This window comes from Protomyctophum parallelum (genome assembly GCF_964188405.1).
Source record: "Protomyctophum parallelum genome assembly, chromosome: 11".
NCBI lineage: Eukaryota > Metazoa > Chordata > Actinopteri > Myctophiformes > Myctophidae > Protomyctophum > Protomyctophum parallelum.
In genome coordinates, this window is record NC_139707.1 from 7,641,402 (window position 1) to 7,658,917 (window position 17,516).

At 46.5% G+C, this 17,516-nt stretch overlaps 1 protein-coding gene across 1 annotated transcript in view; it reads right to left on the bottom strand.

Annotated features, from left to right (window-relative positions):
* The window catches only part of wars2 (tryptophanyl tRNA synthetase 2, mitochondrial), a 54,956-nt gene that overhangs the window by 27,497 nt on the left and 9,943 nt on the right, over positions 1 to 17,516 (bottom strand). The window lies entirely within an intron of this gene.

Here is a 17,516-nt window from a genome sequence, read left to right on the forward strand (position 1 = left end):
TTGGGGATGACAATTTACAATTTACAATTTAGGCATTTAGCAGACGCTCTTAATCCAGAGCGACTTACAATAAGCAAGAACAAAAAGCATGGGAATACATCACAAAAAAGCATTTATCATAAAACATGCGTAAGCTAAGAAAGTAACAGTGGAATATCTATATTATGAGACTATACATACAAACTATATATATATATACTACTATGCTATACATATGTACTATGGCGTGCTATGACTATATACAATGCAATTATAGTGCTGTCTACATAACATGCTATAAGTCTGTATCAGATGCTATCTAAGTCTACAGAAATGCTATCTAAGGGGGTAGGGTAAGTGCTATGGGCCATGATGGAGTCTGAAAAGGTGGGTTTTCAGACTACGGCGGATGAGACACTGCTGGAGCAAAACAATAAGTTTAGGCTTGTTTATAGGTCCCCCCCCCCTCCCCACACACACACACACACACACACACACACACACAAAAAGTGTTTTACAACACTTGAGGAAAGAGCGAGGAAGGAAAAAGCACTCGGATATGAGTGAGGCAACAAAACCCCAGCAGGTTTATGAAAACATGTCAGCCCCCAGAAGACAGCAGGAGGTCTGGACTCTGGACACAGGCCTGGGGAGGAGGGGGGTATAGAGGCTGGAGGATGATATTCCATTATATTCGACGTTTGTTAGTTACCATATGCCATATTTCTTCCCCCCCCCCCCCCCCCCCCCGCTGTATTGAATCGAGATGGGTTACAGGCGCTCGGGTAAAGCCCCTGCCCACTAACCGTGGAGTATAGGGGTTTGAATCCGCCGCGGGGTGCATCCGGATTGGCCCGAGGGTCTCAATTCCACAAATATTGTGAAAATAGCAGATGTACAAGCAGATGTACAGGCGTTGTGAGGCATTATTAAAGATGGGGTTTTCCAGATTTCCATGTGTTTATGAGGTGACAGTACTTCATTAGACCCCTTGGTGTGGTTATGTCTTCCCTTAGTCATTAGGGTTTCTTCCTGAAGGCTGAAACTTTGACAGTCAAACGTGCCAATGAAATAAACAGTGATATAGTGACATCACAATACCCCTCTCCTTTATCATAAAAAAAAGTCACACCCATATTGTGAAGTGAGGGGCGCTAATACATTAAAATCTAACTCATGTTGCTAAGATTAGGTGAGGTCATGTAAAACAAACATTGACAAAACATTAAATTCTCTTTGTTGTCAATGGCATTTAATGTTTGTGTTAGGGACAAGATGACATACATTTCCCTTCATTGTCAATGGCGTTTTTAATGTTTGTTTAACTACAAACAAACATTAAACCTGTATATAGGAAACAGCAGCTGTGGGTGTGGCTTCAGTTCAGGTGGATCACCACCCACCAGGCAAACCAGGCATACTTAATGAACTGGTGGGCGTGTCCACATAAAAATGACATTTTAACAAATACTGTACACTTTTTTTTTTAAATAATCTTCCTCCTTATACAACAATAATACCTGATGATGTTTTAGGGTGGAAAAAAAATCACGACACTCCAAATCCAAATACTACTCTACGTAGTACTGCTAGGATTAGGACCCCGCCACATTGGTGCCTGGTTCGAACTTAATCCGGATGACTAACACGTCACGTGTGGTTGGAAAGATGGACTTACAGAAGTTGGTAAAGGTACTATCTGGGTTGTGGGGCCAAGGCCAGATACCTTGGCTCGTATGGGTTGAGTTGTGCTCGTCTGTGATCCTCTACGGAAGGTCACATAAGTAATTCTGGGGATCCTGGGGAGCATTGTTGAATAATGACGGTCTTGAAGGTAGATACCGGGGAGTTGAGATGGTTGGACATTCCTGAGTGCCTGAGTCTGTTAAGAATAGGGGAGGTCTGCTCCTTGTATAATGGTGATGTCAGAGTGATGTGTCGTCATCTCCATATATGGAGATCCAGGTGATGACCTTATATTATGGACTATGTGACGTCAGACGTAGGTGTGTAGTTCTATTATGGAGAGATCCAGCTGATGACGTCGGTGTTGTACATACAGAGATTCAGGTGATGAAGAGTCGGTAATTTTGAGGTTTGTCAACTGGTGAACTCAGGGCACAGTGTGACGCATACAGTAACACTGGTTTCAGCAGTAGGGCGCGCCATCAATCGGCACAGATGTGTAATGACATGTAAAAATATCTAGACATCGAAAAGAATACGACCCCGTTTTTTGGGATATTTTCACTGCTATAACTTATGTTATATTTGGCACAATACGGTAATGTAGGATCGATAGACAGTCGCCCACAAGCTTCCGCATGAAAGGCATATAATGCTGTCTAACGTGGCTATAGCGCCTCTGTTCCGTCCCAGCTTGTATTAGCTACACACCAACTCCGTGGCTATAGCGCCTCTGTTCACTCCCAGCTTGTATTAGCTACACACCAACTCCGTGGCTATAGCGCCTCTGTTCACTCCCAGCTTGTATTAGCTACACACCAACTCCGTGGCTATGTGACGTCAGACGTAGGTGTACTGTGTAGTTCTATTATGGAGATCCAGCTGATGACGTCGGTGTTGTACATACAGAGATTCAGGTGATGAAGAGTCGGTAATTTTGAGGTTTGTCAACTGGTGAACTCAGGGCACAGTGTGACGCATACAGTAACACTGGTTTCAGCAGTAGCGGCGCCAACAATCGGCACAGATGTGTAATGAGTCATGTAAAAATATCTAGACATCGAAAAGAATACGACCCCGTTTTTTGGGATATTTTCACTGCTATAACTTATGTTATATTTGGCACAATACGGTAATGTAGGATCGATAGACAGTCGCCCACAAGCTTCCGCATGAAAGGCATATATGCTGTCTAACCACTACACTAGGACGGCCCTATAGTGTAGGGTGGGGGGGGGTTTAAGTTAAATGTTAATAAAAAAATATATATATATATATTTGAAGATTCTACACTTTTTGACAAAAATAATTGGTCAAAACATCGTTAATCATGGTGTAGGTAGGACTCAGCATCGGATCCAAGAATCTGGCATCAAGCGGCTCTAGGATTAGTGCAGAGGTGAGGAGAGATCTGCGGGGCATTGGTGTGAGCATGTTGGCAGTGTGGAAGCCAGCAGCGGTCACGCTTGTATTAGCTACACACCAACTCTGTGGCTATAGCGCCTCTGTTCCCACCCAGCTTGTATTAGCTACACACCAACTCCGTGGCTATAGCGCCTCTGTTCACTCAGCTTGTATTAGCTACACACCAACTCCGTGGCTATAGCGCCTCTGTTCCCTCACAGCTTGTATTAGCTACACACCAACTCCGTGGCTATAGCGCCTCTGTTCCCTCACAGCTTGTATTAGCTACACACCAACGCCGTGGCTATAGCGCCTCTGTTCCCTCACAGCTTGTATTAGCTACACACCAACTCTGTGGCTATAGCGCCTCTGTTCCGTCCCAGCTTGTATTAGCTACACACCAACTCCGTGGCTATAGCGCCTCTGTTCCCTCCCAGCCTGTATTAGCTACACACCAACTCCGTGGCTATAGCGCCTCTGTTCCCTCACAGCTTGTATTAGCTACACACCAACGCCGTGGCTATAGCGCCTCTGTTCCCTCACAGCTTGTATTAGCTACACACCAACGCCGTGGCTATAGCGCCTCTGTTCCCTCACAGCTTGTATTAGCTACACACCAACTCCGTGGCTATAGTGCCTCTGTTCCCTCACAGCTTGTATTAGCTACACACCAACGCCGTGGCTATAGCGCCTCTGTTCCCTCACAGCTTGTATTAGCTACACACCAACGCCGTGGCTATAGCGCCTCTGTTCCCTCACAGCTTGTATTAGCTACACACCAACTCCGTGGCTATAGCGCCTCTGTTCCCTCACAGCTTGTATTAGCTACACACCAACTCCGTGGCTATAGCGCCTCTGTTCCCTCCCAGCTTGTATTAGCTACACACCAACTCCGTGGCTATAGCGCCTCTGTTCCCTCCCAGCTTGTATTAGCTATACACACCGACTCCGTGGCTAGCGCCTCTGTTCACTCCCAAACACTGTCGGAGCGAAGAATGCAACACTTTGCAGGCCAACGATAACACCGGATAACCAGACAACAGGGCCCGTGCAGCCACAACAACGCATGCATAGGACGGTGCAAAGACACAAAGGAGAGAGGCTGCATGAGAGCTGTTCCTGCGTGCATGCACTCTTATCAAGCTACCGGGTTTTTAATGATTACGTTTCCTTAACGATTCCCTCTTAATGGTTCCTTAATGGTTCCTTCCTGGACTACAATTCCCATAATGCTTTGGTGCACTGGTGCACCCTCCTTGTGGATAGGGTGAGGGCTGTCTAAAGGCCTATTCATAGTCTGGATTTTCGGTGGTGAGGTGACCACCGCGCCGGCCGGTGGTGAGGTGACCACCGCTCCGGTGGCGAGGTGACCACCGGAGCTGAAATAACGTTGAGCGGTGGTGAGTAAAAACAGAGAGAAGGGCTGGAGCGGTGGCGGTGGTTTGCTCTTCACCGCGGCTCGTGACGTCATGTTGTAGTTCAGTGGTCACCTAACCACCGAGAATCCAGACTATGTATGAGCCTTTACTGAGACAACACGTAGTCCAGGAAGTAAGTGAGTCCAGTGTCCATGACATCACAGACACTGGGCTCACTGCTAAAATCTAAAATAGCTACAACCACATATTACACACATAAAGACCCCCAGGAAAGTGTTCTAGATCTTCTAAACATCATTAACATATATTGTTTTGCAAAAAGGGTAAAGTTTCCCTTTAAGTTGGATCATAAAGTAAACTAAGAACCTGTCTAGTAACAGTAGAATATCCATACATTGAAACTATTTAAACACTATAGAATGATCAATAATGATCTGGTATGTGTCTACTCTACTGTATATAACATGTCTGTCTGTCTGTCGGTCGGTCGACCTATGTGGTTCAAAATGGACACCAACAGGTCTGTAAAACTCTGAGAGTGTACAAATGGAACCAAATGGACCCGTTATGGTGGTCCTTGGAATTACAAAGTTTGAGAACCACTGGTATAGTCATTGTACAGCAGAACAGAAGTCCACATGCCAGCTGACAGTGTGATTAACCCATTCTGACAGGGCACCCATTTTGGTGTCAGCATCATGTTATGCTTTATCTATTGAAAAATAGCAGATCTACAAGCTCATAGCGCGCCACAGAGTGGCGCGATATGAGCTTGTAGGTCTGCTATTTTTTGAAAAATCGAATAACGACTGACATTTTTAGAATCTGATCTCAGGTCAGAATGGGTTCATCAGACCAGTGTGTGTCCGGCGGAAACCTCGTATGAATCTGATCTCAGGTCAGAATGGGTAGATCCTCAATGTTGGATCCGGTTCCTCCGATCCCGCTTCACGTCAATGTGTATTTTCAGTTAAACCTTTTAAACCCACGACATTTAGTCAACTTTACCATTGGCACTGCTCTTTTCCCCCGTACAGTCTCCGACAATAGCCGATCTGTATTGTCCATATCTCCCTGCCCTAGCCCTTACCTTTAGCATTAGACAGAGGGAGAGACAGAGAGAGAGAGAGAGAGAGAGAGAGAGCTAGGGGGGAGGGAAGTGGAATAGGGAGAACATGCAGCAGATGATGGATTTAGTATAGTATGTCCATACCATATATCATAACATATCAGAAAGCATGTAAAAACAAAGGCCCTGTGTTCCAGAGCTGGCACTGTGTGCGAGGACAGCAGCAGGCTGCTTCCTCGCACAGATCAGGCCTTGCATTCAGATCCTTTGGGCAAACACTGCGTTTCTGGTACAGCTGGGCCCCGACTTCACCGGGCTCAGCTCCGTCTTGGCACGGACCCACCAAACACGAACACTTGGCGTTCAGTGCGGCCCACATGTTGGCACGGGCCCAGTGCCACCGCTCGCGGCTCCAAGCCTGTCATACGATACAATTATAGGGGCGAGCAGAGTGGACGCACATGTCGCGGGGTCCGGAAACCCACCGCGGCGACTAGCACAAGGGCTTCTTCTTCTTCTTCAGCAGGACGCTAGTACGCGGTCGATTGAGGCCACCGCGGGGCAGCGGAAATTAAGCACTCAAGTTGCCAGCTGGAGCGGCTTTTCATCGGTTAGTTAAGAGATACAGTCGTCGTGGGGCCACCCAGAAGGCTCGTCTCGCTACCACGTAGCAAAAAGCATCCGATCATGACATCATGTGGTCGAAGCCGGCCGAACACCATGCAGCACATGTCACCCCTTTATTCCCCTTTTTCTTCTCGTCTTAATAAAACTCTGAAGTGTTAACATACGTAACTCTGAACGTGTAAAAGTAATGGTCCATTTTCAAAATGTTCAATAAAGCACTTAAAGCCCATTTAGACCTGAGGCAGATTCTAAAAATCTGTATTTGGCCACGGACCCCCATCTGAAAATATGTTGTTCCAGGGATCGCCCCAGAAGCAAAGATTTGAGTTTAAAATGTTCGCTCTGAAAGAATATAATATTCAAATATTTGCGCCAGACTTTCACGATTTTTGAAAAAAATAGCAGCTATGCTCAAAACACTAAAAGGGGTTCCCGTCCTAAATGATTTAAATCTTATATAGTTCACAATCACTTGGCGTCACAATCACAATAGCAGATCTACAAGCGATCTGCCATTTTGGCAGAACGTTTGACATTCCCAGAATAGGGACGGTAGGGATTATGTGGTTAAAGCCCACGGCACGTTGACATTCACTGATGTCCATTTTCCACACCATTCTGTGGTTTGTTTGATTTTTTGAGGAAGCCACCGGATTCTGTTCATTTCAATATGATAATATATTAAACGCATTTTAGTCCAGATTCATCTGAAAACTCATAAAGAATGAATTACGATCACAATTCAAACTACCATACATTTTTGATGTTTCCATTGACTCAATTGTCTGGTATGTTCTGTGCACTTAAATAAATAAATGCAGGTTCCCGAATCTAAAAGACAAAATGGAGTATGTTTCTGGCCGAAGCTGGTCATGTCCTTAAAAAACATTAAGACCTGAGGCAGATTCTACAAAATGCCTTCTAAATCAGTAGTTCTCAAACTTTCTCGTGCGGAGGACCTCAAAAATGTATTTGGCCACGGACCCCCATCTGAAAACGTTTTGTGCCAGCCGGGAACCCCCAGAAGAGAAGATATATCTTAACCCATTCTGACCTGAGATCAGATTCATACGAGGTTTCCGCCGGACACACACTGGTCTGACGAACCCATTCTGACCTGAGATCAGATTCTAAAAAATGTCAGTCGTTCTTCGATTTTTCAAAAAATAGCAGACCTACAAGCTCGTATCGCGCCACTCGGTGGCGCGATATGAGCTTGTAGATCTGCTATTTTTAAATAGCTAAAGCATAACATGATGCCAACACCAAAAGGGGTGCCCGTTCAGAATGGGTTAAAACTACAAAGAAGTGTACAGAATTATACTACGTACATGCAGTCTGTTAGTATAGCTATAGCAGCTACCCCCATTTATCATGTGATGAATGCTGCATGAGCATTCATTTTATCTGGATCAAATTATGTATCGTAAATACTTGTGTCTACTGTATGCGATTGTGCTCGACAATAACTTTTTCAGGCACTTTTTACATTTACTTTAACTTCTGAGAAGATGAAGAAAAATATACTTTTCACTTGCCCAGGCCACACAAAGGCCACTTGTCTGGGTAAAATAATTTCCTTTCATATGAATTTACTAATAATTTTAATATATTAACCTTTTCATGTTATGTTGTTTGCAGCCGAACACAAGTTTGTGTTGTGGTGCAAACAGTCTTCGGCTCTTCGCATTTAAAAATTAAACTTGTGTTACACAAAGCAGCATGTAATGTACTGGCACATATAATAACACACTGTTAATGGAAACAGAAAAATAACCATCCAAAGTTCCTGTATCATCAAGAACAATTTCCTCCAGCTCAGCATGAGCACAGCGTCAGGCGGCTCACAAACACGGATCCTAACAGCAGAGCTCCCTTCTGGGAAAGTTCCCAGGAGCATTACGGGGTCGCGGTGTTATCGCCCTCAGATCAGGCACCGCGATCTAAACGTTCCCAAACGTTCTCTCTCCACCCGAGCTTATCGTGACCGATCGTGATAACGACCCCGGCGGCGTCCAGGGGACACCCCTCGCCAGGGCGCTGCGAGGAGACCGTTATCTATGACAGCTGAGCTGGGGCTGCCATCACAACTAATTGGACGGAGGGACCGAGCTATGCTGCACGCCGCGCCTTTTTTTAGGTGCGCGACACGACACGGCGCCACAACCAAGTATAAATCAGGCAAAAAGGAGAACATAAGGCAGGCAGGAAGGAACCGGGTGCTTATGTCATTACCAAGGGAGGTAATTGCAGCGGAGTGCCATTGATGCAGAGTGGCTCTTAAGAGGTGTCAGGATTGATTTAGGTGCAGACAAGGGGGGAGAGGGGGGGGGGGGTGTGGGGGGGGGGGGGGGGGAGTGTGCAGTTGTGCACTACCTAACCCCCCACCCTATCGACCCCACCCCCCCACCCACCTCTAGAGTCTGGTTCATGTGTGTTCTCACCTCGCGTTGACACGCCAAACGCATGTTCCCTTCCCCCCCCCTCCCCCAGGGGGGAAGCCATTAGCCATGCAGACATGGTAATGGTGTCATTTGAGCCAATCGAGCGTCAAATGAGAGTCAACGCCGGGTGCTAACTGGCCACTGGGCAGTCGTGGAGAGGGCTATAGCCTATCACGCATCACATCGCCACTCCAGACACCGCAGGGCTGGGGCCGTTACATTTGGTCAGAGGGGGGGGAGAGAGAGAGAGAGAGAGAGAGAGAGAGAGAGAGAGAGAGAGAGAGAGAGAGAGAGAGAGAGAGAGGGGAGATTGAGAGAGAGGAGGCTTTAAAAACGTGTTGCTGTGCCACCAGAGCTGTTGGAAGGGAAGCCGGGCTACGAGGTGACGTAAATCAAATATTGCACGTTGACAGGAGCGGCGAAACGGACAGACATCGCCTATGTTACTTTAGTGCTGGTATAGTGAGTACTAGTACACAGTAAATGCAGCACTAGTGCAAATGGCAAGGGTAACAAAGTATATTCAAAGGGCAACATATTATTCACATCACAACACAGGTCTATATTAACCCAGTCTGACCTGAGATCAGATTCATACGAGTTTCCACTGGACACACACTGGTCTGATTAACCCATTCTGACCTGAGATCAGATTCTAAAAATGTCAGTCGTTCTTCGATTTTTCAAAAATAGCAGACCTACAAGCTCGTATCGCGCCACTCGGTGGCGCGATATGAGCTTGTAGATCTGCTATTTTTCAATAGATAAAGCATAACACGATGCCAACACCAAAACGGGTGCCCGTTCAGAATGGGTTAAACATGTGCCAGATTGCAACTCATTTGAATTGTCAATAGAGCATGCGGTTGTTTGATCTCCGGTAATAATCCGGTGGGTTTGAATGAACCCTTTTTATGGCTGATTGGATGCTGGGGAAAAAACAGCAAATCAAAGTACACCTCCAATGGTTTGGGTATTTTTGAAGCTGCATTCCAACACAAGCCTTTCAAAAAGGCCCTAAAACCAAAAAGGTGCCAACGTCAGTAGAAAAGACCAGATGTTGGATGAATAAACTCCTGTCAATGCCCATTGCGGGACTGGAACTGGAAATGAGCTTTGGCCCATACACTACACACATGTAGAGTACATTGGCTGCTGTGAACAATATGGTAGCAATGTGAGTGAAGACCTTCCTTCCAAACGGCTCCATATATATACATCTATACATTTCTGTGTGCTGTATTATAAGTATTATAAGTAATTCATTTTTTTATATGCCAAGTAGAAGATATCTCGTACTTTCCCTCTACACCGGTTGTATGTTGGGATATCTCGTACATAAAGCTTTATATCAAATATGAAACGGTATAGCCGAAAGTCTACCTTTAACATCGGACCGGTTGCTAGGCAACGCCTTGGATACCCCCAGCACCAGGATACTAGCCTGGTTAATAAACCAGACCGAATCAGCCGTTGGCAAAAAAAAATTTGCCTGCCGGCGGATTACGGTCTGGAGAGGCTCAATTGTACGCCCATTTCCTACACGAGAGAAATGGGGCGGCCAATCGGGACACGGTATGCAATATGGGCGGGCTTTGGTACAGTGACTTTCAATGCTTGAGACCTTTGACTGAAAGTAGCTCTGACCAATTGCGTCAAAGAGGAAATGTTTCAACCCGCCCCCCCTGGAAATGAAATCCAAGCTGAGCCTCCCCAGACTAATATCCCGCGGTCTGTGCGATATTAGTCTGGTTTATTAACCAGGCTACCAGGATACGTGCACGCCATAAGGTACCATTCAAAGTAGGATCTTCTGTGGTTGTTATCTCTCTCAAAAAATGTGCCGCTGTCCGCGGTGATGACGATCCATCCGAGGTTCGGATGGACTACTGAATATGACAGTGAACTACTGAATCGTTACTCTCAAGTCTCGAACGGCGCTATATTTTTTCAACAGTGAGAAGCATGGACAGACAGAGTGGTGCTGGCTGATGCATCAGCAACAACGGCGCTACATACTGTAACAGTTGACGTTATGAAATGCGAGTCAAGCAGTCCACACCGAGTAGCGCAGTGACATTGACATTTTCAGATCAGTGGAATGCAGTATCCAGTAAGTAATTTTTACACTTGGTTGCATGCTGACAATAGCCGACCTACAACGCATCAGGAGCTTGTGAGATCAGCTATTTTCAGCAAGTGTAAAATCAATCAGTCATTACGACGGCATCAAGGCCTGCCAAAATAAATTTCGGTCGACAAAAATCAACTGTATATTTAGTTGACTAAAATCTTATATTTTTAGTCCACTAAAAGACGACATTCCAGGTTGACCACAATGTGACTATACTCTAAATGAAAACGATTCAAAAGCCTAGTATGAACTAAAATCAGCTAAAAACTCAAATCAACACTGCCTGTGTGTGCCTCGCACCGCTCCGACAGAGCAATAAACCAAAGCTATGACAAGTAGCTCCTTCCCTTCCGCAAAACATAGCGGGACCTCCCCCAAACTCATCATGACATGTCGTCCGCCAACCTCTCGCCGCGTCTCGGTGTCTAACCCATTCTGAACGGGAACCCATTTTGGTGTTATAGCATCATGTCGTGCTTTAGCTATTTAAAAATAGCAGATCTACAAGCTCATATCGCGCCACCGAGTGGCGCGATACGAGCTTGTAGGTCTGCTATTTTTGAAAAAAATCGAAGAACGACTGACATTTTTTAGAATCTGATCTCAGGTCAGAATGGGTTAATCAGACCAGTGTGTGTCCTAGTGGAAAACCTTCGTATGAATCTGATCTCAGGTCAGAACGGGCTAAGGAGCGACTGGGCGCCGCCTGATGACACGCAGCAGGCCTGGGAACATTGGGTGTTCTGCCTCCTCATATGTTATACTGACAGGCCGCGAATGCTGTCGTATTACGGCGTCGGCTAGGTGACGAAAGCTCGCTTCATCCGCATCCAGCATATGGCGAATGCATTCCGCGCCATGTGTGTGTGACATTAACGCCCAGCAGCCAGAAGGTTACATACACTTTCAGCCTGGCCGTGTTTTCACACTTGCCCGGACGGAGCGCGGGACGGACCGTTCCGGGAAATATGCGTCTTTTTTGTCTGTGTGTGTGTGTGTGTGTGTGTGTGTGTGTGTGTGTGCGTGTGTGGTAATTTTCATGGGGACAGAGCAGAGGGGTTATATGTGCAGCGAGTGTGCGTGTGCGTGTGCGTGTGCGTGTTCGTGTGTGTGTGTGTGTGTGTGGAATACATCCACACATGTATGTCCACACGTGCCTATATCAACATCAGGGAAGCTGCGAAGGTGTCCGTCTGTCCGAAACTGACAGCTCACAACTCGGGTCAGCATCGGTGGAAAAGCCCCACAGCCCATCAAATTAACAGTAACACACCGTCTAGCAGCTACACTGCACAGCGAGACATACTGTACTGTACTGTGTGCTATATAGGCTATTATGAATGGAAAACAATGCTCATCATGGCACAATACACAACCAATTCAGGAATTCATTTTGAATCTTCTCTTGGAGTGAGTGCGCTTCGGGGCTTCCCCCTGCGTTTTTCCACACAAGAGCCGTGTCCAGAATTCCATGGAAAAGACAAATTTTTGTCGTCTCTCTCAAAAGGTTTTCCAGACCCCTGGAAACCACTGTATACGATGAGATGTTGGGATGATAAATGTTGGGGGGGAGGGGGGGAGGGGACACATCCAATGTATTGAGCGCAAGACAAAATTGAAATGACATCTTTCCAGAAGAACGAACGGCCTGAAACCGATATTAAACTGGCACAAGCTAAAAGCAAAGTCATTATTTCAGTTGGTTTCGGTGGGGCACATCTTAATCTCTCAAAAATGAAATGAACACTGAAAGTCCTCCAAGTCGTCTACAAAAGACATGACCCGCTTGTAGCGGTCCCCAAACACGCAGCATTTAAGTATAGGTCCGGGGGCCGTCCATTATGGACCTCCTCCATCCTTAGCGGAGTTGATACAGGCCTCCGGCGGGCGGGTCTGGGCACTTGGTCCTTTTGCACAAACCCAATGCCATTAATCACATAGGCATCGTTCGGCTGGAAGTACCTCGGACTTGTGAAACGCTGCATTTCTCTTCTTCTCTGGTGTGTGTGTGTGCATGTCATATATCATATCAATGCCTTGGCTTCCTGGAGTGGCTCACTGACATCCCGCGCACTGTGGGGGCTGACGACCGGAGCCCGAGGTCACCTGTGCTTTCACTTCTGCCAATTTCAACACTTTAGCTAAATCCACCTCCAGCTATAGGGGCACACAGGGCCTGCTGCCCCCCCCCCCTGCTAAATCCACCCCCAGGGGCGCCGGGCCTGCTTTCCTCCCAACTGCAGATTAACCATCGGTTCGTTGTGGAGCCCGGGGACCAGTTCTCTCTTTGGATTTGATCCGAGCAGCGATACAGGTTTAACCCATTCTGACCGGGCACCCATTTTGGTGTCAGCATCATGTTATGCTTTAGCTATTGAAAAATAGCAGATCTACAAGCTCATATCGCGCCACCGAGTGGCGCGATACGAGCTTGTAGGTCTGCTATTTTTGAAAAAAATCGGAGAACGACTGACATTTTTAGAATCTGATCTCAGGTCAGAATGGGTTAACAATCAGAGATTGTGTCTCCCCCAAATGTCTCCGTTTCAGGGCGCAGCCATGGGGTCCCCCAATCTCCACTCCACTGCCCCACCGAGCTTCACACACACACACACACACACACAGGTCTCAGTGTTCTGCTTGCCCCAGGCACCCCATTAACACCGACATCATGCTGAGAGGCACCTTGAAGCAGGTCTCTCTCTACCTCTCTCTCTCCCTCTCTCTAACATGGGAACCTATTAATGCAGGACGACCCACAGAGCACCGCTTCAGTGAAGTATCGAGCAGGAAATGGGCCTTACTGTACAACCCCCCCCCCCCCTCGTTTCAAAGGAGTGAGTGTTTAGTCATTATTTTAAGGCACCGCAGCTTGGGACAAAAAGTGTGACTGACCACAGACACAGACACAGACACAGACACACACACACACACACACACACACACACACACACACACACACACACACACACACACACACACACACACACACACACACACACACACACACACACACACACACACACACACACACACACACACACACACACACACACACACACACACACACACACACACAGAGCAGGGCTTTTCAACCAGTGGTCCTGGGACCACCTGTGGTCCTTATGGGGGTTCCAGGCGGTTAGATTATTGTTAACCACTGGATTACTTAATTTAGATTGTCTACACAACTAGAGAAATGTAGAAGAATTATTATTTCGATCAACATTTGCCTGTTATCTCTCCTATCGATAGGCCTACAGCATGGAATGGTGGACAATATAGGGAGTTTTGCGACCGATAAAACGATTTTAGAGAGGGGACAATCACCGATAACTGATATGCAACCGAGCTGGAATGAAACTAGGCAATGAAAATGGAGCCTTTTCTGTGTGGATTGTGCAAAGATTTTTCACCGATATGTTTATGCAAAGGTACAGTCTCAGTGACAGTATAGTACAGACAGCTGCTTTCTTAACCCATTCTGACCCGAGATCAGATTCATACGAGGTTTCCGCCGGACACACACTGGTCTGATGAACCCATTCTGACCTGAGATCAGATTCTAAAAATGTCAGTCGTTCTTCGATTTTTCAAAAATAGTAGACCTACAAGCTCGTAGCGCGCCACTCGGTGGCGCGCTATGAGCTTGTAGATCTGCTATTTTTCAATAGCTAAAGCATAACATGATGCTAACACCAAAATGGGTTCTCGTTCAGAATGGGTTAAACCAATGACTTTATTCAAGAAGATATGCAGACCATTAATACCAAGTACCCCCAGTTTGACATGTATTAGGCCACAGCACAGACCCCCATTTGATACCATCCATCATCAGTGTAAATGTAACTCTGATAGTGTACAAATGGAACCAAATGGACTGATACATAAGGGTCTAGTTGGTTCGTAAATACCAACTATACCAACTATTCCAGGAATATATATCAGAGACATATTTTCACCGATACGATATGAGCCGATATGCCAAATCTGTGCCGATATATCGGTTGGACACTAATCCAAAAGAATCTGAGGCGAAATGGTGGTCCGTTTCTCAAAAATAAATAATGGACCTTGATATGAAAAAGGTTGAAAACAGGGGAATGACAGATGGTGGGAGAGAGCACCAGAAAGCAAGAAGAGGAAAGTGATAAAGACGACGGAGTTAGAAAGAAAGAGTGACTAGAGCCCGGTCCACATTTTTGGGCATGGTTGATTTTTTTTCCTTCCGAAGACGGTGTCTGGGGTTGGGAGGTGTGTTGGGGTGGGGAGGGGTGGAGGAGAGGGAGGGAGGGAGGGGGGCGTCCAGCCCAAACGGAGCGTTTGATTAAATCTGCGGTTGACGTGTGGGACAGGTGAGATTGATGAGGTTCCTCTGAGCTTCACACTGTGAGGAGAGCGCCGAGCGGGGAAGAGGAACAGAACGGTGCAGTGTGGCGGGCCAGGGCTCGGGGCCCGCTCGCGCCGTGGGGTCCCCGTGGCTGATTAATGGGACTGGAGGCCCTTCAAAAACACTGCTCCCCGCAGACAGGGGGCCGACGACGCTCCAAAAATAACCCGGGCCGGGGCAGGGGAGGGAGGGAGGCAGGCAGGCAGGCAGCCGGCCCCCGGCCCCTGGCTTTTAACGGGCTGCAGCTTCTGGGGAGGACGCGGCACTCCAATGTGTTTCACATTTTATGTTCAGCCGAGGCTCGAACCAGCCAAGCTGGTTGAGGCGAGACAAGTGCAGTCACAGAATAAGCTTTTACATTCTTTGATCGGTAGTGCTGCACGATTCTTTGCTCAAATGTCAATCTCGGTTTTCCTCCGCAGGCAATTGAGATAACGATTCTCAGACAATTCTCATATTTTCCATGAAAATATTTTGTCTTTTAGTCTGTAGATGGCAGATGCTGAACATTACTACGTTCAAAATGTGGCACCTGGAGCCAGCGACAGACAACATTTTATACATGAATGTTGAGTACTGGTGTTTTTGTTCTGTGTCTGTTCTGTATTTGTTGTCATGCATCTGTTGTCTGTCCTTAAATTTGCAAACTTCAATAAAAATACTTGAATGATCATAAACAGACAACATCAAAGTGCTTGACTTAGACTCTTAATCAACTCTTATCAACGTCATGTCAAAAACATAAGCCAACTAGTGCTGCAGGCAGCTGCACAATTCTCACTCAAATTTAGAAATGAAATCGCATAGGTGTCCGAGTCTAGATCGCAATCTTTTTCTAGATTAAACGTGAAGCACAATTGATCTGCCTTCATAGGATAGGTCAACCTGTTCCTCAGCTCCTATCTGGACTGCTGTTACAAGCAACCAGTGGAAAGGAGCATTAACACGCTGAGACAGAGCCACAGTGGTCCTCTGTAGTAGACCTTCTGTTCATGTAGTTGGCACGTAGACCGAATTATTGGAGCCAACTATTTTTTTAACGAGGCCTGTGTAACATGTGGTGTTTGATGGGAAAATTAAGATATATCAGGCATTGCAAATAGTTCCGTCATTAAGGGAACTTCTTTCTTTTTTTTAGCAGAGCAAATCAATTCACTGTAATGGAACGAACAACTTGCACTCTACTGTTAAGTACATTGTTGAAAGATGGCCAATACAGCATCGTCGGCCAACATCGTCACTATACTCCACAGTCTGCCCGAAGTGAGTGGACCAGCTGGACTGCCACTGTGAAGACTATAGCTTAATTCATATTTAGCTTGTTTAACTATTATACAAACACGTTCATGCCAATGGCACTTGTTTCCACACTACACGCGCCCCCTAAACCATTTTTAAATGGCTCCGTTGAAACACTTCCTTGTTCCTCCGGGGGGTTCCGAGCGATACAGACGTGTAATTTTACTTCACAGACGGGGCGAAACAAATGAATGAAACAGGGAACCAACCCTTTACCCCCGAAAACACATAAAAGTCACAGCGCAGCAAAAAATAACCGGCACACACTTCATAAATTTATCAATATGTAATTATGGTAACACTCAGGGGCAAGCCACTGCCAGCAACAGTCAGTCACTATATGAAGAAGTCCAGTAATTTCCTCCCGCACAGGCGGTGTCTGTTGACTCGAGTGCTGGCCGAAAGTAGGATACCAGATACTGGCTTATGTTTTAATTAAAAACGTCAGACTCTCTCAGTGCGAGACCTCGAACATGCACTGACTAAAGACATGAGAACCTTGTAAGAATCCCCCAGGCAGCCAACTTGGACGCGTGACTAGAACAGACATAATCTGTAATTTGACTTAGCCCCGTGGTATATACGAATAAAACGACAAAAAGGAAAAAACTTGGACGTTTGGGAGACAGTCTCAACAAGCATCGTAATGCACTGAGCATTTTAAGAGTCCAAGCCTGGAGAAGACTTCGAAGGGAGCACAATTACACTAAGGGGACAGCGCCAGTGAGGATTAGGGGGGTCGTTTCTGACAGTTGAAAATAAATAGGGCAATTAATGGACACACTCAAAACGGTACTCCCCTTCTCTCCTGTGCAGGCAGCACTGGGAGTTAAGAACGAGAGAGAGAGAGAGAGAGAGATAGAGAGAGAGAGAGAGAGAGAGAGAGAGAGAGAAAGTCCTAATGGTTTTAGCTGACACTGCAGTAAGTGGATTTTGGAAGCAGAGGAGAACACAGAGTCGAATTAGGAGTCACTTCCTGTTTCCTGGAGCCCGGGGGCTGAGATGACTGATATTGGCCATTAAGAAGACCACAGGCGAGGGAAAGGAGGAAGGCCGGGCCCGGGGAGAGGGGAAACAAGAAGCTCCGACAGGGCCCTCCGTCCGT